This window comes from Ambystoma mexicanum, chromosome 7p (genome assembly GCF_040938575.1).
Source record: "Ambystoma mexicanum isolate Mex_15411 chromosome 7p, UKY_AmexF1_1, whole genome shotgun sequence".
NCBI lineage: Eukaryota > Metazoa > Chordata > Amphibia > Caudata > Ambystomatidae > Ambystoma > Ambystoma mexicanum.
The window spans coordinates 897145514-897167525 of record NC_090939.1 but is presented as its reverse complement, the minus strand read 5'-3'; the positions used below and the strand labels follow the sequence as shown (position 1 = coordinate 897167525).

General features: G+C 45.2%; 1 protein-coding gene across 1 annotated transcript in view; it reads right to left on the bottom strand.

The window, feature by feature from the left end:
- Positions 1–19156, bottom strand: part of MCF2L (MCF.2 cell line derived transforming sequence like) — an 892749-nt gene extending 873593 nt beyond the window's left edge. Inside the window, exon 1 of the mRNA XM_069637167.1 lies at positions 19061–19156. The gene's annotated coding sequence lies outside the window, so the exon portion shown is untranslated. The remainder of the gene's footprint in view (positions 1–19060) is intronic.
- Positions 19157–22012: the final 2856 nt, after the last annotated feature.

The window sequence follows — 22012 nt, the reverse complement described above, 5'->3', positions numbered from 1 at the left end:
TTCTTCCGTGCACAGATGCCTGTGTGTTTTTGGGCAAAATAAACCACAGTTGGAGTTGCTGTTTGTTTGGATCTCTGTTCCTTCTTTGGTAAAGTTAAGGTGCTGGGCCTTCCATGAGTTCTGGTTTCAAGGAACTCCCAGCTGCCCCATTCCACTTGGGAGTTCACTCCAACCCAACCCCCCTTTGTTCCCCAACCCCTTTAGTCCCCTTTGTTGCCCACATATGTTTTAGCCCATAGCCCCTGAACTTGCCCTCTTTTGCCCCTGTACTAGCCCCTTGAGTCTATGTTGTTGCCTCAGACCCGTTGAGCCCCTTTTGTTGCCCCCTTAGCCCCTTTTTCTTGCCCCCAGACACCTTTCTTGTCCCATTTGTTGCCCCCTAGTCCTTTAACCCCTGTTATTGCCCCCTTTGTAGCCCTCAACCCCTTTAGCTAATTTTGCTGCCCCCAGTCCTGCTTAGCCCCTTTTCTCACCACAAATCTCATTAGCCCCTTTTATTGTCCTAAAACCCTTTCCTTCCCCAGCATCCCTTTTCTTGCCCCCTGCTCCTGACACAGCCCCGCCCCCGTTTTGCACAGCCATTTCCCAGGCTTGGCTCGTGTTGGGACCTAAGAGCCAGACCAGAACCCAGGATTCCCTGGCTCTCCCATGTCTAGTCTCCACTGGGTGAATACTTCTTCAATGGCAAGCAATTCCTGGTCATAAATGGTATAGTGGGTGTCAGCTTCCAACAAGTTTCTAGAAAAGAATGCTAATGGGTGGAATTTGTTGAAGATCACATCTCTGCATCAGAATGACCCCTATAGATACTACTGATGCATCTGTCTCTGCTATGAACAGCAGTTTCATGTTTGGGTGATGTAAAATGTAAGCCAATGCAACCCTTTACTTTAAGCGTTCATACCCGATCTGGTGGGCCGGATTAGGTGTTATCGGCCGGGGCCTGAGCAAAGCGAGGGCTTTTAACGAGGGTTTTCAGACCAATAACCTGATCCAGCCTGCTGGAGAGGGTATGAATGCTATTAGCACCCCGAGTTAGTAACTCGGGGTGCTGAGAGCATTGTATTTTCTTTCAATTAACGTGACGTCTCGCGGCATCCAGTTCATTAAAAGAAAATACTTACATAAGGAAGCCACCACAGAGCTGGAAGGCAGGACTCCATATGGAGCCCCTCTTCCATTTCCATGGCAGCAGGGAGACGGAGTGAAGCTGTGGCAGCGGTGGCAGGTGTCGCCACTGCCACAATGAGGTAAGTGGAGCTGGGAGGGGGACTGGGGTTACATTAATATTGAAGGGAAGGAAGGGTGGGTGGGAGATGGCAGTGCATAGGGGGGAAGCAGCCAGCAGGTTGTTGGGAACATGGGCTTTATCAGTAGATTCTGCCCGTGTTCCGAGCAACCTGAATGGTTGCTACCCCGTTCCCAGATGCTAATAATAAAAAGCATCTTCTTGCCATAGTCTCCATGACAGATACAGCTAATCATTTCAAAGCAATTGCCCATGAAACGCTTGGAGAAGTTTGCAAACCCCAGAAATGTCTGCATTCCTCCCTTCTTGAGGTCCCTTGATTTCTGACATAGAGAAATGGTTTCCAAATGCAACTGCTGAAACTCTTACACTTATGATTTAGAAGATTGGCAGCTGCACAGTTGGCATGCATGCTCTCAATTTCAGTGATACTGTATTTATAAAGCTGGAGAAAAGGTTGACACATTTTCTCTCAAGTTGCCTAGGACACCAAGGCAACATTGTGGTGGGAGATCAGCTTTGGATATCAGGATGTATTGTAGCCTGTATAGTTCATGCTGGTGATTTGCAAGCATGAGTATGCATTCTAGGTTATGCTGGTAAGCTGCCAAGAATGCAATCTTTCATGCAAGGATAAAAGCAAGACCCTGCGAAATTCCCAATGCAAAATAGGAGCACTGCACCCGAGATGGCGTAGTTGTTTTCAAACTTACAATCACCTTTTTGCCAACTACTGCCAGAATAACCATAGGGTCCAAATAAGTGGTCTACTGGTAAGGTAGGTGGTGTGGAAGCAATCTAATATTCATTCTAGGGATAGTATATATAATTGGCAGATGCAAAAGATCTGCATGACCTAACTAAATGGACTATCTTCCAATGTTTTAATAGCCAACAAGATGTGTTGTCACTGTGCTACCTTTCCATAGAAGAATCTTGCAGAATCTAAAGGCACAGCAGGTAAGGGGCTAAGAACAGAACTTGGTCATTTATCATGAGATTACATTTACCCAGATCCCAATGTTTGGGCTTAAACTAATGTGACAAAGTTGCCTGCCTAACCATGGGACTGACAGTAGGGTAGTAAAAGCAGCCAGGGGTCGCTTAAACAAGTTGATGCTGGACCCTTAGAAACTATAGGCGCAATTCCCAGATCTCCCCAACTGGGTCTCTGCAATAAGGCAGGGAGAGTCACATTCACACTCAAACCTCCACCACGCCTACAGACTCCCATAACTACCAAGGGGGCAGTTACAGGAACACTTACACCCCAACCCCTCAACAGACACTCATATCCAACAGGGAGAGAAGGGGAGTTAAGGCCACTCGAGGATACCCCTTCCCATGAGTTTAGTCTCTTTAAAGAGCTACTTCAGCTCTCTAGCCAGACCCATACTATCAGTGTAGGGAACAGCACATTCCCCTTTAAGGAAACAAACTCGCAACACTTCTAAGTGGAAATATATTTGCCTCATTATAACATTACAGGTATCCTGGCTGTAGAGCCACCTGGATACCGGCAAATGTTACCGTTTCTGGCACCCGGTACGGCGACACTGCCGCCAGATTACGGGTGCCGAAGTGATGGTGTTAATCCCCATTCTTGGAGACCCATAGGACTCCAAGAGGGGATTTGCCGTAATTACCAGCACCGGCAATACCGGTGCCGGTAATGATGGCTTTTTTTGCTGGTGGGGCACCAGCCTTACCTCCAGCTGGGGGTAATTCGGGTGACCCACAGGCAAACCTATAATCGTCTGGCCCGGTAAAGTGCCGGTATGCATCAATACCGGTTATATTTTTACCAGACCAGCCGACCTGGAATGATGCCCATTGTTTGCTTTGGCAATGATATAGGAGGAAATATTTCTCATTAGGAGTCATACTAGCAAAGAGAGGTGAGGCCAAGCGGACACAAAATGAGATGTGAACAAAGTGCAACTGACTTGCACTGTATGCAAACAAAGGAGGATAAACAACTTCCATTCTCCTGCTATGTTGAATGTGTCTGGAGTACCAAAGGTGCCACTCTCCAGAGACAAAGAACTTATCAATGTACCAGACAGCTTCACAGGATTATCAGAGTGTTTTTAGCCTTAATTTACATGCTAGGCAAGCAGATGGGCCCACAATAAAGCAGGCAATTGAAACAAAGCTCTCTGGAGGGGAGAGGGGAAGAATTCTCCCATATATACAGAATACTAAAATTCAATCTGTCTGCAAGAAATAAGCCTAGGCCAAATCCCTGTCAGCCCATATAACTCTAAACGTCTTAGCCAATCACAAACCAGCCCAACCTACAGAAGCCGTTGCAACCAATAATCCTAAGCACCACAAGGGGAGTCCCCCTTAATTAAAGGTGCCAGTTCAGGCTGGCAGTGTGAGGCTTTGGAGAAGGTGCTGGAGGACGGTATTTGGTGGAGGTTGGTGAGCTAGAGGTTTACTGAAAGGAGAGCTGCAGGAGAGACTTAAAGGTGCAAGAGGAATGTATTGGTTGGGGGAGTAGTTAACACCTGGTGGAGAGAGTTGGAGGAATAGAGGATTAAGGAGGTTGCAGTAAGAGTTGATACCAGCTAGAGAGAGAGATTCAGTGATGCTTGTAGGAAGAGTTACACCATCTGGGGAGGAGGATGGAGACCTTAGAGGCGGGAAAACGCACAAGATGGCTCAGGAAGATTACATCAGGAATAGTCTGGAGTGGATCTCTCATAAGACTAAACCCTATTGAAAGGGGTGGGCCCAGAGGACTCAGGCATTCCTGGCGCAGCTAGCACTGAAAGAGGGCATGCATACTGGATAGACATCAGCTCAGCCAAGGTTAAGACACCTGAAGATTTGGCTGAGCCTGTGGCATCTGGACCACAAGAGTATCTCCCTTGTGAGGTCAGCTTGGTATCGAAGGGTAGTCAGAGACACAAGGAAGCAAGTTTGTAAAACCTTTATTAACTTGAAAATGGGTTGGAAACTTCCTAACCGGCCTTATTTCTAAATGGGAGTAGTCTTAACCATTAAACTAAGTCAAAAGGTAGCCAAATGTCTGTCATTCGAAATAATAAAGATTTCTGTGCCAAACCTATCCTTGCCCTCATTTTCTATAGAACAATAATGTGTACGAGATTGGATCAAAATAAAATAGTGAGTCAAAATAATATCAGGATGGCACTGGAGCTGTCCCACAGCTCCCTTCACCAAGATTCAGTTACTTGGGATTCAACAAAGTTCCTTGGGTTTAAACAGTTCACACAAAGTTCCTTCAGGTTTCTATGGGCTTTCTTTCTCCACAGACTTAGAAGTCCTTCTTGTCACCTTCTCTCAGGAATTCCACAGTTCACAATGTTTGGCTTTCACAAGACTATCTTGCTCTGGTTTCATCAGGGGTTTCCTTCCCCTACAATTGAAACAACTTGACAGTACAATGGTTTCTCTTCACATCAGATTATCTTGTTCAAAACCGGGGTTCCGTTTCCCAACAGTTCAACAGTTCTTAATTAATCAACAGCTCTTCATATCAGAGACTTTGAGAGCACACAGTTTTACTCAGCCCTGTGCATGACCACTCTGATACCTTGGCTTCATGGGATTGTGCCCCCCGTACTCGATCGCTTTTATCACAATTCACAAACAGATTTGTGCCACAGGCACTCTTTAGCTTGTTTTGGGGTTTCAGCTCGCTCTTCCTATCTCGCACAGCACCCCTCTCATCCTTTGTATTTTGCTCCTACTTCGAGCTTCACTCAGCTCCCCTGCACTTTCGGAGAGTGATTCAATTTCAACACAGTCTTTTGACAATGTGTATACGTACATGCGACCACTCCATTACTTTGTTTCCTTCGCTTTCACAATTATCACGTTTACATTACAGTTCACAATGGACAGATGAAGCTTTCTCTTCAGCGCGTCTTTCATCCTACGCTTGTCCTTCCCTTGCAACAAATTATCATTCGAGCTTTGCGTCTTTCACCAACCGGACTTCCATCTCACTTTGAACTCACAGGTTTTGATTTCTTCAACGTAGCTTTTGTGTCTATGTCTTGCTGAGGTCAGGGGCTCCTCACCTGCCCCTCTGACACTCCTGTGCTGCCTCGCTGGCCCAGGTGAAAGGACACCTCTTCAAGTACTTACTTTTAGAGATCAGCATACCACGCAATCCCCTTCTGGCACCTTGGATATGCTGCTCACTCGCCACGCTTTCTCTAGCCTTCTCAAACCACAGGCTCTCAGCATCTCGGAGCTCTGGTCTCCGACAGCAGATCTTGAGGTGCTTAGGCTTTCCCAGTTGCCTGTCACCTCACTCTCTGATTTGGGTTCCTTCTCGGGCTCCAACTCATTCTGAATGTTTCTTACAGCTACTACTCCTTTTATACACCTGTGGAGTATTAACAGGATTCAGGTGGACACAATATTCGCCCCAGTGCCTGACTTCGTCTGACCTTGTTAGTGGGACATTCATGAAAATGGTACAGTGCCTCTGAATGTGATTTCGTATTTGTAAAGGCAATGTGATGTTTTGGAAAGGAAAGGTATACTGATGAAATGCTCTTTTTTCCCCATCTCAGTCCTTTCGTCAAAGGAATGCGGAAAGTGGGTGTTTGGGGAACAGTATGCCATATAGGCTGAGGGAAGACGGATACCATGTATCACCTTTGGATAATCCCTCCCTAATCTTAGAGGACCCTCTGCCCAGGTGATCCTCCCTCGCTAGTCCACGCCTAGGGTTGGGATCCAAAAGCGATGGCCCTCCCCAGGCCACCTGTTTAGCAGATCTTCCAGGATTGGGAATGGAAAAAGCCTTAGGTTTTTCACACCCTACAGACCAAAGAGAAGATGGTTTGGGAACTCCAACGAACCTGCAACCTGAAGACAAAGATCAGGGCATTGTAAAACAACATGGATTAGGGCAAACAGGAGCCTAACTTAGGAACTGTGCAAGACATTTGCCTTTGCTTTTGTGCTGTGTCGAACCAGAAGAAAGATTCAGACCAGAGAACATGATTCAACTAGTGTGTATTTAAATAAAGGAAAGGGCTTTGCTTTCTGTACAGCTGAAAGGGGATTATTTTCCTAAGAAACTAAAACTAAGGTGCTCGTCAGAATGTCAGAGAAACCAAAAATAGTCCTCTATCCTAACCTGTCGAACTACCTGGCCCTACCACTAGACACAAAGAAACAGGTTTGTCACCCAGGGGTTTTTCAGATAACAAGGGGGGTCCTGGGAGACTCTCTGCCAGACATGAGTCCTGGTTACAAGAGTCTTACCCAGAGTCTTTAGCTCACTATCTTTCACAGAGAAGAAATATCCCAAACATATCAGTCTTTGTCCTGCCCTGGGGCAGTCCAGCACCGAAATGCTAGGCAATTCTCCTCTGAACAAGAGTACCAACAGCAACCCCAGACACGTGTTTCGGTCTGGTTGAACCTCATCAGTAGGGTGTAGCTGTGCCTCTCTAAGAATAGTGAGCAACGGGTCCACGTCTGGATTCCCCTAGTAACTTAGGGTGAGACCCAAAGTTACTTGAAATATGACGATAACAAGGGGGGTCCTGGGAGACTCTCTGCCAGACATGAGTCCTGATTACAAGAGTCTTACCCAGAGTCTTTAGCTCACTATCTTTCACAGACAAGAAATATCCCAAACATATCAGTCTTTGTCCTGCCCTGGGGCAGTCCAGCACCGAAATGCTAGGCAATTCTCCTCTGAACAAGAGTACCAACAGCAACCCCAGACATGTGTTTCGGTCTGGTTGAACCTCATCAGTAGGGTGTAGCTGTGCCTCTCTACGAATAGTGAGCAAGGGGCAGGACAAAGACTGATATGTTTGGGATATTTCTCCTCTGTGAAAGATAGTGAGCTAAAGACTCTGGGTTGGGCTATTGTAACCAGGACTCATGTCTGGCAGAGAGTCTCCCAGGACCCCCCTTGTTATTAGCATATTTCAAGTAACTTTGGGTCTCACCCTAAGTTACTAGGGGAATCCAGATGTGGACCCCTTGCTCACTATTCTTAGAGAGGTACAGCTACACCCTACTGATGAGGTTCAACCAGACCAAAACACGTCTCTGGGGTTGCTGTTGGTACTCTTGTTCAGAGGAGAATTGCCTAGCATTTCGGTGCTGGACTGCCCCAGGGCAGGACAAAGACTGATATGTTTGGGATATTTCTCCTCTGTGAAAGATAATGAGCTAAAGACTCTGGGTAGGGCTCTTGTAACCAGGACTCATGTCTGGCAGAGAGTCTCCCAGGACCCCCCTTGTTATTAGCATATTTCAAGTAACTTTGGGTCTCACCCTAAGTTACTAGGGGAATCCAGACGTGGACCCCTTGCTCACTATTCTTAGAGAGGCACAGCTACACCCTACTGATGAGGTTCAACCAGACCGAAACACGTGTCTGGGGTTGCTGTTGGTACTCTTGTTCAGAGGAGAATTGCCTAGCATTTCGGTGCTGGACTGCCCCAGGGCAGGACAAAGACTGATATGTTTGGGATATTTCTCCTCTGTGAAAGATAGTGAGCTAAAGACTCTGGGTAGGGCTCTTGTAACCAGGACTCATGTCTGGAAGAGAGTCTCCCAGGACCCCCCTTGTTATTAGCATATTTCAAGTAACTTTGGGTCTCACCCTAAGTTACTAGGGGAATCCAGACGTGGACCCCTTGTTCACTATTCTTAGAGAGGCACAGCTACACCCTACTGATGAGGTTCAACCAGACCGAAACACGTGTCTGGGGTTGCTGTTGATACTCTTGTTCAGAGGAGAATTGCCTAGCATTTCGGTGCTGGACTGCCCCAGGGCAGGACAAAGACTGATATGTTTGGGATATTTCTCCTCTGTGAAAGATAGTGAGCTAAAGACTCTGGGTAGGGCTCTTGTAACCAGGACTCATGTCTGGAAGAGAGTCTCCCAGGACCCCCCTTGTTATTAGCATATTTCAAGTAACTTTGGGTCTCACCCTAAGTTACTAGGGGAATCCAGACGTGGACCCCTTGTTCACTATTCTTAGAGAGGCACAGCTACACCCTACTGATGAGGTTCAACCAGACCGAAACACGTGTCTGGGGTTGCTGTTGATACTCTTGTTCAGAGGAGAATTGCCTAGCATTTCGGTGCTGGACTGCCCCAGGGCAGGACAAAGACTGATATGTTTGGGATATTTCTCCTCTGTGAAAGATAGTGAGCTAAAGACTCTGGGTAGGGCTCTTGTAACCAGGACTCATGTCTGGAAGAGAGTCTCCCAGGACCCCCCTTGTTATTAGCATATTTCAAGTAACTTTGGGTCTCACCCTAAGTTACTAGGGGAATCCAGACGTGGACCCCTTGTTCACTATTCTTAGAGAGGCACAGCTACACCCTACTGATGAGGTTCAACCAGACCGAAACACGTGTCTGGGGTTGCTGTTGATACTCTTGTTCAGAGGAGAATTGCCTAGCATTTCGGTGCTGGACTGCCCCAGGGCAGGACAAAGACTGATATGTTTGGGATATTTCTCCTCTGTGAAAGATAGTGAGCTAAAGACTCTGGGTAGGGCTCTTGTAACCAGGACTCATGTCTGGCAGAGAGTCTCCCAGGACCCCCCTTGTTATTAATCCAGGGGTTTTTCAACACTCCCTAGATGATCCCCATTTTTATCAGACCATCTTCAACGTAAATGTTCCTCCCAGGACATGGTTCCTGGCTAGGTTTTCCACAGCAACTCTCACAAAAAAATCCAGTTCAAATAAATGTTCCTCTCAGAAAAAGCACAAAGTCACTCAATCCTTGTTCCTTCAATTCACCACAGATTTTATAGCCATCATCTAGTAGTGGCGTATTCACCTTATCTCTTCCCAAGACTGTTGTATTCTGTGGCCCATCTTGCTGTCTTCCACTGCTTGACAGTCTCCTGGGTCGGGCTTCTCCAGTTCGTGCCACAGCGGGGAGGTTGAGCGTTCCGCAGCTTCGGCCTCAGCTGGATCCGCCACACTGGGTGTGTGCTCCCTTCTGCCTGACACACCTCCCAGGAGGCGGTCTCTTCTCCTCTGCAGCGCCACAGGCTACTCCCCTCACCTGTTCCAACTCTGATTAGGTATTTATCCTCAATAGAACCAAGGGGTGGGCCGATCTGCCGCTCTCCCTTCTGAAGTGTGGATGGTGGCTGAAAAGGGGCAGAAACGATACCAGCTATTTGTGTAGGAAGTTCCAAATTATTGTACAGTTTAACTCCCATTTAACCAACGAAGCTCTTGCAACAATGGTGGCATATATATATATATACCGGTTTAAGGATTGCCTGTCCTCTAAGGGTGGGGGGAGGGGGTCCTCCCCAGTGGGATCCTGCTTGCCCTGTCTTCTAGGCAGTGTTAAGCTTCGCGGGATCACCTCCCTAGTCCCAAAGGGGGTGACTCCTTGTAGAGAGCGGACAAACCCCCTGAATTCATCATAATACCTGCCCCATTTGAAACCAAATCTACCTGAAGGTCCTCATAGTATGGTGAAACGTAGCATGGCCCCTCAGATGGGCATGTATTGCAATGTATCGCTGACATATCCACAGCACGTGCAGCAATTGTACATGTGATTGTCTGTTATTATGCATTTGGTTTGGGGCTAGACCTGTGGGGTCGTAATGGGTTCATCCGATGCTAAACTGAGAATGATGCGTCATACAATTTCTGACTTACCTAAAATGTAGCACGCATGACTTTTCAGGGAAGGGAAATTGTGGTTATAGGACTCTGGGTGGAGTGGGCTTGTGGATCTTCTCCAGAGCACCAGGAGTCTTGGAGCTGCATGATGACACAGATAGAGCGAAGCAGGGGGACAGACTATAGTGGTAGAAAGGGATCTAACAGACAGTTGGCCGATGTCGGCGTTGAGGATGAACCAGGGATGGTGAGACATTCTTCATGGCACCAACATACCACTGCCACACCTACATAGCACTGCCAGACCTACATATGAATGTTCTTACCCCAACCAAGAGGCCATGATAGCATGGCCCATAGAGGACAGCAGTTGCACCAACCAGCTCTTAGTTCTGTCGCTGTGATGACTGACTACTGCTGTGCAGGAGTACAGGGAAGAGTAGTAGCTATACCGTTTACTCAACCCCACACCACTACTAAACTGGCAGCAAAGTTGAGATAGTATACCTCCTTTGCTCCTCTGGTAGCGCAGGCTGAGGGAAGGTTATATCTTCATGAGAGGTGTGAACTGATAGCAATAACAACCTGAACAGCGTTAGCACAATGGACACAAAATTAAAGGTCCAATCAAAATTCTATAACAATATTGGAACTTTAAGAAAACAATCAATGCAACAAACTAACTCAAACACTACACATAAATCCCTGTAAAAGAGAGAAAGAGAATGCAGAACTTGGTGTGAAAAGCGCTCTGGGTTGATCAGCGGGAGCGTTCAAGCAACAGGCTTGGCAACAATGGGAAGAGTTGAAGGATATGTCTTTGCAGAAAAAAGGTAGAGAAGAGTGACTTAAAAAGTCACTATTTTCCCGACAAGAAGACCAGGGGATAGGATATTTTCTCATTATCTTTGGTTTCAGGTCTTTGGGGCTGAACAGCTTGAAGCCATACTTCGAGGAGCCTTCTGAGGCAGTGATTCAGCATTGGGTTGGTGTGCTGGTCAACTGGGTCCAACATGGGGTGTGGTCCAAAGAGCAATGGCACGCGGCATGAAGAAAGCTTGAGGCAATCGAGTGATTTTTGAGTGTAGCTGAAAAGCAGTTGTATGTGGGAATCCAAGCCCAGAGATATTCCTTAACTTATAGGTTTTTGGGAGTCACAATCGAGGATCTTCAGGGACAAGGGGAGTCCTTAGTTCTGCACTCCCACACCTGGAAGTTGTCTGACACCTACACGGGGTCCTTCACCTCCAGGGAGCAGGATCCTACATCCAGTTCACAGCCAGCAAAGAGGCCTTACTCTAGCACTAGTATCACCCCCAACCCCACACTGTTTCCTGAGGATGGTTAAGGGGCACAGCCCTCCTCTCCCTTGGAAGCTTCTGTCTTCACCTCTATGTCAGAGGACATTGGAATAGACTGTATCCCTAAGAGAGAACCTGATGAATCCTTCTTTCAGAATCCAAAGATTTATCAAAGAAGAAAATGATTTCCTCTCCTTACAAAGGAAAAATGTCATGTGGAGTTGGTTGCAAGCAAGCTTGATATAAGGGGTCCAGTCCAGACTGTTGTAACAAGTGCCCTTTGCCTTCTGTCCTCATACCCATAGAGACTTGTCCTTAAGGAAATGGCAGGGGTAGCCAATAAATGTAGAGGGCCATAACAGAACCCACGATGGTTGAACCACTCCCCTAGCCTACACTTCTCTCTGGGCCACTTTAGCTCCTCCCACTTCCCATATCTGCTGACTTCATAAGGTCTCCAGTGGTCAGAAACTGGTGAGTGTGGCCTCGTAATGGCAGTGCTGCCTTTCTTCAGGATAAGACTGCCATTTTATTACAGCCAGTCTAGCCATTTCTTACTGTGGCCTCTCTGATAAAGCAATCATAAGTGTAATTACCTGGCTAGACTGATATTTGGATGCAATCAGTCCTTACTGTGGCATTGTATATTTTTCTGTGCGTGTATGATAAAGTAAGCATAAGTTTTATTACGTGGCAAAATTGCATTTTGGTGCAGCCAGTCTAGGTAAGTCTGACTGTGGCATGGCATTTCTTACTGCACATCATCAAGGCTACAGCAAACACTATAAGTGTTATTAGGTGTCTGGCCTACATTATGCAGACAGTTTTGACATGTTTACTTATGGTGGCATTTCATTTTTTATAGCAAAGCGTTAAGATAGCTCAGCGGGTTCAGTTTTCGCTGCTGCAATCTCTGCGTGATCTGCAGGTTGCAGGTTCGAATCCTGGCAATGACAACTCAGCCTTTCATTCTTCTGAGGTTGACAAATGAGTAACAACTTTGGTTGGGATGATAAAAATGTGCTTGCAAAAGCGCAATATAAATAACAAATCATCATCATTAATTAAAGCATTAATGCTACTGTCTGTGCACTGTAGTGACTTGAATCCATTGGATTTTTGGATACTGTATTATCGCAGCAACTAGCAATATAGGAGCTCTACTAATAACTGACATGCAGCTATAATTGGCATAATATGGAAGTAACTTTCCATACAATGCTGAAGTTGCATATCCATAGCAGTACCTCGGCCTATGTTGTTCTATTGGGTCTAACACTGTCATATCATAACCGCATCCTTGGCATATGAAGGCAGCACACTTGTTAAAATGTAGTAGATATCTAAAATATTCTTTTATGCTTTAGTACCTATTTGGTATTTTAAATTTAAAATGTTTACGTTTATGTACTTTTTTTTACACCTGCAAGCCACTTCCGGTGTTGTCACCAGGGTTAAAGCAGAACTGATGCCATCTGGATCAAAGGTCAAGTGACATCACTTCCTGTGATGTCATCAGGTCTGTGATGTCACTTCCGCTACCCCAGGCATTTTGGTGAATCAACGTCCCTCCTTAAAAACCTTCACTCTGGTTTAAATTCAAGCTGGGTTTGTTGGAATTTGTGTTCTTTAAGGAAATGAATGAACACAGGTTTTCAATCCTATTTTAAATTAACTAAAAATGATATAAGCAGTGTTGTTGTACAATGTACATAACAGTCAACCATATCTTATATGCATGATCGGAGCAATTCACAGAAGCTCTCAAACAACTACACAATGTTAAGGATCATCCTATCTTATAACTTTTCTTTGCTAGGAGTCAAATGTTTCCAATTACATGTCACCAAAGATGCAATGTCCCCTTTCATCAGCAACATGCAACAGTTTGATCAGGATAGGGGATGAGCCTGCTTTTGACCAGTAGGAGGTGCCACATTCTGCTGGGTGTAGATGGAGAATGCTTTTTTCCTGGTTTCCTTTCATTGCATTTTTGCTGCTCTAGTCTGGTCAAGTCCTGCCTTCTGGTGATGTGCTCTGTCATGGTGATTTTTGGCTGCCACTGTCAGCGGGAGCGTGCATGGTGACAGCTTTGTTTATGCTGCATCTGGCATCCAAGACAATTGTGTGTAATAACTTGGAATTCAGTAGGTCTTTCTCAGCAGTGAAGCAGTCTTTCTCAGAGGTGTGCGCTTTCATAATACCATTTAGTAAAAATGTTGGCGTTCTCTGCCTTGAGCCAGAAGGGGGTAAGTGTCACTCATTCTCAATTTGGCAGTCACTGAAATGGATTTTAGGTAGAACAAGATACAGGGCCTCATCACGAGTTGGGTGGTATCCCAGGGGTATTACTGCCTGCATACCGCCCAGGCTAATAGCGTTACCGCCACCCAGTCGGCACTATTAGCACTGGATCAAGGGTTGGGCCATAATGGTATTCCCCATTGGGTCCATTGGGAGATTATAAAGAGAAGCTATTATCATGATGTGAATTTAACAGTTATATTTGTTGTTTATGATCTGCCATATAGTACCTTGTGGAGTTGGTGTTTGTATAATTGTGAGGGACTGAGACCTTTCATTAGAGTGTTTCCTTTAGTTTATTTTAGGCAGGAGAGTCCTCGTCAGGGTAGCGATAGAGAGGCGTGTATCCGACCTTTTGAGCTAAGCAAATGGCACTTTTCAAAAACCTTCACAAAGTTGTCCGCCTCACATTTCTGACCCCTCACACTAATGTATGTGATCTGTGTTCTAAAGGCCATCAAAATATTGTTAGGAATAAGGACTGCCAAACCCCCAAAGTATCGGCTTCTGGTGTTCCTCACTACCATCACTGTTCACAGATACATTTGTATATCCATCCAAATGCGGGGGTTCAAATTCCCATGTTTCTTCAATACAGATTCATTAATGATGTTGCATAAATTATATCGTGACCGTGTTGATGAGGTTATGGTCTACCCCCAAAGTATTCTGTGCAATACATCTTACAGTCACTCCTCCTTTCTGATGTATTGGGGGTCCTCGGATTAAGGGAACCATTGGTTGGTATACTGTTGACAATAGTAATTGAAACTCAATAGTTGGGTAGGGGGAATGCGATTTTGGTCAATCTAGGAGTTTTGTCATTTCATAGCGGAATCGTGTATCACGCCGATTTAAAGTACTTTTGAAAACATTCTTCTATAATTTAGACGATCGGACCAGCATCACGATGTTGACACATACAGCAGAGTGAGCAAATAAGATCTGCCCAGGATCACGCACATTTGCTGAGAGATCAACTTCGGATTGAAGGCCTGTCTGCTCCGCAGGCATTTGACCACATACGATCCCTGCATAGACGTAGATGGCGTAAACTGGCTAGTTCTCTTTCACTGCACCCATTTTACGTGAAGAAGGCAAAGATTGGGTAGTTAACTGAACCTGTATGGTGGCGGTAGGAAGGCTTTCAAGTCCGATTGCACCCATCCAGCTATTAGGTGTTTCTCACGGATTGGGGTTGGAAGCCCGTGGCTGAAATGTTCGAGGGTGAAAAGACAGAAAATGTTTCAGAAAACATTCAGTCTTTTCTCCCCTGAACATTGCAACCACAGCTTCCAACAGATTCTCCACACGTCTTCTGTGGTTTTTATATTATAGGAGCTGCTCAATCGCCCTGAAGAAGGCGGCTAACACGCACAAATACAAATCTTTCTGACGCAGTTCCAAGATGGATGTTATTGCTGCCAAAACGTCAATTTTATGCAAAGGGGAATAATGAACCTACTCTTTGGGGTTCCTTGATTAACATGGTTTACGTGATTTAAACACATTTGGTGGTTTGACCACTACTCCACCCCCTGCTACGTTGGCATATGGTTATCAGGATAATTTTTCCCTGGTAGAATCTACTAGAATAGGCAGATCCAAGACTGCTGGAAATACCTAGGCATCTGAAAAACTTTCACTGAAGGATGCAAGGTAGAAAAGTTCATGCACCAGACACTCTGAACCTGAGCATTTCTTAAAAACATAGGTTTTTCATAGATTTTTATATGTGTTAATTCACATGCACACCTAATATATGTATGTGTTTCTTTCATGTTTCATGCTGTGTTTTTGATTTTCCTCAAAACTTTCATATTTAAGTTTTATGCTGTGTTTTTGATTTTCCTTCAAACCACACTAATTCAAGGATTATTATATGTTTCATGTTGTTCTGTTTGAGAGACCAATATATGTTTCTGTCTGTATTTTTGAATTTTGTTATAGATGCAAGTGTTTACAAGAACATTCTATTTTGTCTTAATACAATTAATTTACATCCACAGCCCCTTACGTGTATGTGTTTTTTTTCCTTCCTGGACAATTTCATGGGCTACTAACTTTGGGATATATTCCATTAGTAAAATTGGTAAAGGTTCCCCGATATAACCAAAACGTTTTGCTTCATTCAATGACAAAATTGGGTTGAGCCTTTCCTAGTAGCAGTACTACCCCTTTTGTGCTTCTCAATCCATTTTTGCCCGAGTCTGCTACTTATCACCACGGGCATACCAAACCTTCAGGTGTGGAGCCAGTAATTGTTTCACAGGAACCATGGCATCCACTGTCACGCATCTAAACAGCTTCCTGTTCAGATGCGCTGCTGGTACCACTGAGACCGGCGCGTGAGAAGGGATCTGGGAAAGAGAAAGAGGGAGCTGTGTGAATGATCAGCAGGAAATCATGAATCCTTACTCCATCTTTCTAAGGGCAAGTCTGGCGGATGCTGAGCTGCCTGTCATTTCAGAAATCAAGCCAGGATTTCCAGCCAACTTAATCTTCCCAATTAGGGAGGTCTTGTGAGGTTCACTGCAGGGACAAACTTGTGACAATGCCATCACTGCACAACAGGCGCCAGTTAAAAACCCAACTGGGCATGCGGTTGATCCTCCAGGGCACTCTGAATGCAAGTCTTCCTGAAACTGCTTCATGGTGGCCAGTTTGTCAGGGATATTGTTTTTTTGCTAGCATTTTTCTTTCCAATCCGTTGGCTTGGTGGTATGGCAGCAATTATTTAATTTACAAATATTTCATTTACATTTCTTTCCAGTTGCAATAAGTTGGATGGTCTTCAAAATGATTGATCGGAGCTACCAACTACCCATCCAATCTAACAGTGCCATCCCCTCATGCTTCCATCGCTCCATGCAAGTGTCCATGCATTCAGCACATTGCAGTTTCACTTAAGTCCCCTATACAAGTATCTGCAGGTCTGCATAGGGCATCAAGGAGTTGGCACATTTTTTTTAAAAAAAATGTGCAGTGTTGTGTAAAGTTTTAAGCAAGCATGTGGCAGCCCTTCTACTGAGAAGGAACATGGGTCGAATGGATGTATACTAATTGACCTTTTCACAAATGACCTCGGGAGAATTGACCTCGGGAGAATTGACCTAATGTAAAAGGTCAATTAGTGGGGAGAAACCCCCTGCAACCCTCCACCCAATCCAAAACCCCTGCAACCCTCCACCCAATCCCCTTATATTATTTATAATCCAAAACCAACCCAATACACATATAAAATAACTAAAATTATAGAAAGGTCAATTGTGCAGAAGGTCAATTAGGACCACTATAATTAGGTCAAGTAGGGCAAAAGGTCAATTTTAAAAGGTCAATTTGGGTAACACCGGGTCACATACCCTGTTCTGTGGAATTGCTTCCATTCAGGAGGGTCTACAGCCACGTTGTAGCTCACTGCATGCTAAAACATGGTTGTAGACCCTCCTGAGTGAGCACCTTCCCATAGAACAAGCTATTTGGCCGTGTTCGTTCTCGGTAGACAGGATCCCAGACCCTTTTTTGTGTTTTGTAACGTGCTACATGAACTTGATGACACTTTAGAGCAGCAGGAAATAAGGAGAAGTGAGGGCGGGGCAGAGAAGGGTGGCGAAGTGCCAGCATAAGGTCATTTCAACACTTTCGACGGAAAAGGGCCCCCCAACCTTTAGGGGCCAGTTGTGGCACTGCCAAATAAAGCTTCATATTTTTCCAAAGCAGGCATTTAGGGATTCAGCTTCCCTACTGGCTGGCTTTCTCTGTCCTGCCGTGCAGAGGGAAATCGACATCCCCCCCCTCCCCGATGATATGCAGGTCACATAGCGCCTGGGCTGCTTTTGTCACAGAATCAAGGCACCGGATGAGGTTGTGGCCAATGCACACAGTCACCGAGGAAGCCACATTGGAAGCACCAGGCTGATCAAAGAGCCCTGTAATCCAGCAAGGAAGATGTTAAAAAAATTCTCAAATCTGAGCAAATAAATGGCCAATAATTCTTCCCATTCCTTATGCAATTATTATGCGACAAAACTGCACCTATACAAACTGTGCTGCAAAACAAAGTGTATTCTTGGGCAAAAGTTCAGTGCTCTTCCACTGCGAGTCTGAAAACCTTAAACTACACAACATGACTCCATTTTGTTTGCTGACATAGGCAGGCGGGTTTCCCTAGCTAAAGGCAAGGGGACTACAAATATCAGTTAAAAAGGGGCCCAGTGCATCTCCAACCGGCGCTTGGGGAAGAGAAGGCAAAGAGGGGAGGAAAAGAAATAAGAGACTTGGATAAAAGCCCAGCGTTTAGTGACGCATTCACAAGGCCCAAGTAAAAGCCAGGGAGACACCATGCTGCACGAAGGGGAGGCTCAAAGCGCGCACGGCCCCCAACTCCATGATTCCATTCTGAATCCATCAGGCCGACCCCAGCACTGAGAAAAAGAAGGGTGGCAAAGGATACATGTGTAAGTCCAGATGGTACATAAAAAGATGGGTGGAAAAGGGGGCGTGGAAATGGAGCAGGAGGGAGGAGTTGTAGTAGCGATGGGGAGGGGGTGATGTAGGTAAAATCCCTGTTTTTTTTTTACAAAAAGGGAAAAAATAATTCTAAAAAAAATGAAAATAAGAAAATATAGCCCATTCTCATTATAAAGTAAATTCGAATTTATGATGCAAAACCTACGACAGCAAATGCTCGGAGGTCAGGCCACCCATGCAGTCCAAGTATGCTGAACTCGGCGCCGCTGTCCCCAGAAGACTTCTTATTTTCCTGCTAGACTAACGCAAAATCGTCCTTCCTGGTTGATTACATTGGCCACTACGACTTTCCACTCCAGAATAAATGCTCGACGATAACCAACAATCAGACACAAAAGCGCAGAGCTCTCCTGCTCACGTTACGCGCAGTCTCGACGATTACTGCCATGACCCCTCGCCCGGCCAGGAGAGCCTGAAAAAGAGACGTCACTTTTATGACAACAGGCGGCGCCTCGCCCATTCTGCATTTCGCTTCAAAATGCAAATGTCGGCCACTACCATTTGAATCAGTTTTACGGAATTGAATTGGCCGAATAAAGAACAAAAACAACCTCGGTTGTTATTTTAAAACAAAGTCCTATTTTTCAGCTAACACCTGGCGTTGCTGGGGGGGGGGAGGAGGGGCTAGCCAATAGCCCTGGGTCTTTTAGTTCTAGCCCAGGATGGAAGGTCAGGGGCTACAACCAAAAGTCTAGCTAGCACCGAGTCCGACATTAGCATAGCCCCTGATCTTTTCCAGACCTAGCAACACCCAACATCTGACCAGATTCAGGCAATCCCCCTCACGAAGTGCTTGGCTGCTCCCCAGCCAGATTTTAGGTTTATGGTCATTGTACCCAAGCATAAACACATTTACTTTACACGCAAAGGAAAAGCAAGTTACAATTTTAGAGAAAAAAACATTTACTGTCACTCTGTACAAAGCAGTGTTCAACATGAATATAGCCAACGAAAGTCTTAACCCAAGGCTTACAGCGGCAGGGCACAATGGTGTGTTATTTTTTCATGTTTCTAGAAAAAAATATGAAAGAGAGCAGTAATTTCAAAGGGACTCACCTCGTTCCCATCGTCCTGTCAGAATTAATGGTGCGTAGGCCTGGTTCTGTGTTCAACGTTTGTGATGCACTTCACAGCGCGGACTCGAGTGCTGTGGCCGGCCATCCCCTCATGCGGAAACCCATTGAGTTAGGATGGCCGGCGGAGTGGTGGCTGCCAAGCTTGGAGTAGCTCACAGGCAGGGCTGTGCAGTTATTTCATTCAGTGTGGCTCTCTGTGGCGCATTCATCGCCTAGGGAACAGGATGGGAGCTCGAGATGTTCTCTCCCCAAGTAAGAAAACAAAACCAAAAAAGATTCCAGCAACAAAACACGGGTCTGTAAAGGGATCTCTAAATTCAAGAAGGAAAAGTAAAAAAACATGTTTTTAAAAACCATCCGCAGCGGAATATTAGAAAACACTGAACAACTCCAGACCAACCCTCTCTCTGACACAGTCCACCATGATAGTGGCCGTTTTTTTCAGGTTCAACGTTAAGCAAACAAGCGCACAAGGTCTTGGGATTTTAGAAGAAAACTGATAAGTCTATTTCTTGCTCTGACCTACAGAGTGCTTCCCCTCGCCCAAGTCTGCTTCATTGCAGTTTAGGATCGAGAGCAAGGAGAACGCGTGCATGAGTAATGTGGGTGAGAATGTAGAACCTCACGTTAGCACCCTTTTGCCCTTCAGGTCTATTATGCTTTCATCAATATTAAACCAATGTTATTAACATCTAATGGCGCCGGGCCGCCTCTGCTATAGGCCATTTATGCCTGTCCAGTGCTCCAATCCTCTCTCGATATCCTCTAACCAACGGGTACACTTACATTCTGGTAGTCACCTGCCCGTTGTGAAGGCACCTGCCTCCTATGTACGTGATTTCTCATCAAAATGAAATCTTTGCTCATTAAATACGACAATTAATAATCTAAAAAATGATACACAGTGGGCCTCATCAATGAGGTGGAGCTGTGCCTCTCTAAGCACAGTGAGCAAGGCGTCCACGTCTGGATAACCCTGGGTAATTTAGGGTGAAACCCCAGGTTCCTAAAAATGCCCAGAAAGGCCTGGAGCCCCTGTGCCGATAACGAACATGGCCAAATAACCAGTTCTCTGGGAAGGTGCCCACTCGGGAGGGTCTAGAACCACGTTTTAGCTCACCATACCTTTCACAGAGGTGAAATATCTATTTGCATATCAGTCCTTCTAAACCATTCCAATCTCCACTATCCAGTGTGCTGTGTGCATTTGTGGTGTAATACACACCACACATCTTTCCGCTGACTAAAATACAATTTTCCTCAATCTGGATAATCCTCTAAAAAAAAAATGGTTGAACAGTCACACCAATGACTGTGCGACTACTCTTCACCGCCGAACTCTCAACAACCACTTTGCGGAATGAGTCTACATTGACCCTGCAGTCTGGGCACGAGATTGACTCCTCGACGCAAGGTATAATGCTAGTTCAAGCATAATTCATAATTTGCAAAGATTTTTAGCCTATTATTACCCATTGCATGATCGAGCGTAGTCATCCCGATCCGCATACACATACCTTCGAGAGGAAGACTAGAAACTAGCAGAATTCGGTGCATGTTTCTTTCAGAGCGGATACTGAATGGTCTAGGTCGATTAAAGAAAGCAAGCCAAATCTAGCATTGTTAACAAATGAGGCATAGAAATAGAAATTCAAATCTGTCTTTGCTCAATCTCAGCATTTGCGTGTGGTGATGTTGAAACAAAATACCCTAACCCGAAAAGTGACTTACTCCCTCAAAAGTTTTATTTTGTCCCTTGAATATGTTTGTGTTAAGAGTACAGTTTCCTACTATTCGATTTCTCAAGGTTTATTTTGTTTCTCCATGTTTTGTATGTTGCCTCACACCAGAATGTAGGGGTGTGCAACCTAACATACACCCATAAACACAGTAAACATTCTAAATCCAATCCAAAACACAAACTAAAAAAATAACATTATTGCACAGCAAATTCGAAATCAGAGGAGGGAATTATGCATTTGATTTGTTGAACCATCTAAATAGGCAGGAGGCAATGTTAACCCACTTGATAATATGATTAAAAAAAGATATGGATCAAAATGCTCCCTGATCAGTTTTGACTTGAAACCGAGTTAGGGGTGATCCCACTCAATGCCAAAGAAAACAGTATTCTCAGAACCAGAAGAGCAATAGAAGCGAAAAAAGGAGAAACTTGGCCGTCCAAAGCTTGAGTTCTAGAGCCAGAGACAGTCGCCCAAACACTGAGAATCAGATGCAGATTATACTATGGAACACAATTACATTCACTTTAATCAGGCTTCCGAGAGCTAAGACCTTGATTACATTCAGCTGCTGCAGGCGACCCAAGGCAAGAGTGGGTTTGATTGTGCTCTCAAGCTGCTCCACCCTGTTTGGGTGTGGGCCGGAAGTATTCTCACAGGCTCACTCTTCCCAGTAACAGTTGGCTATCAACTGCCTTCACTAGGAGTTCCTGCTGTGTGCTTCTGTGAAGCATTTGTGGCCCTTTCATTGAGAGTCTTTTTTCCTCTTTGAATCGTACTTGTTGTGGCTGCTTTGTGCAGCATCCTGAACCCCGTTTGCCTGTCTTGTTTGTGACTAGTGCCTTGAGATTCCCAATATTCCTGGAACGCTAGGTCTCCGAGGTCCTGTACCGGCTTCTTTGCTCTTCCCTGATAACTGTTCTTATTCGTGGCTCATGGTTCTTCTCTTTTCTGGCATTCCAATGTGTCCCTTAATTTGGTACTTGTTAAGCACCCGTCTTTAGGCTCTGTTTCCAGTTTGTGCAGGTTTATTTGTTTTCCATGCCTGTCCTGTAGCAGGTAGTTTCTATTCACTCTTTTTTCTCCACCTTCATTTCAAATTGTTCCACTGTTGTGTCTCAGCTCTGTATCCATATACAGTGTGACCTCTGGGTGGGTCTCCATTTAGATTAGATATGGAAAAGACTTCT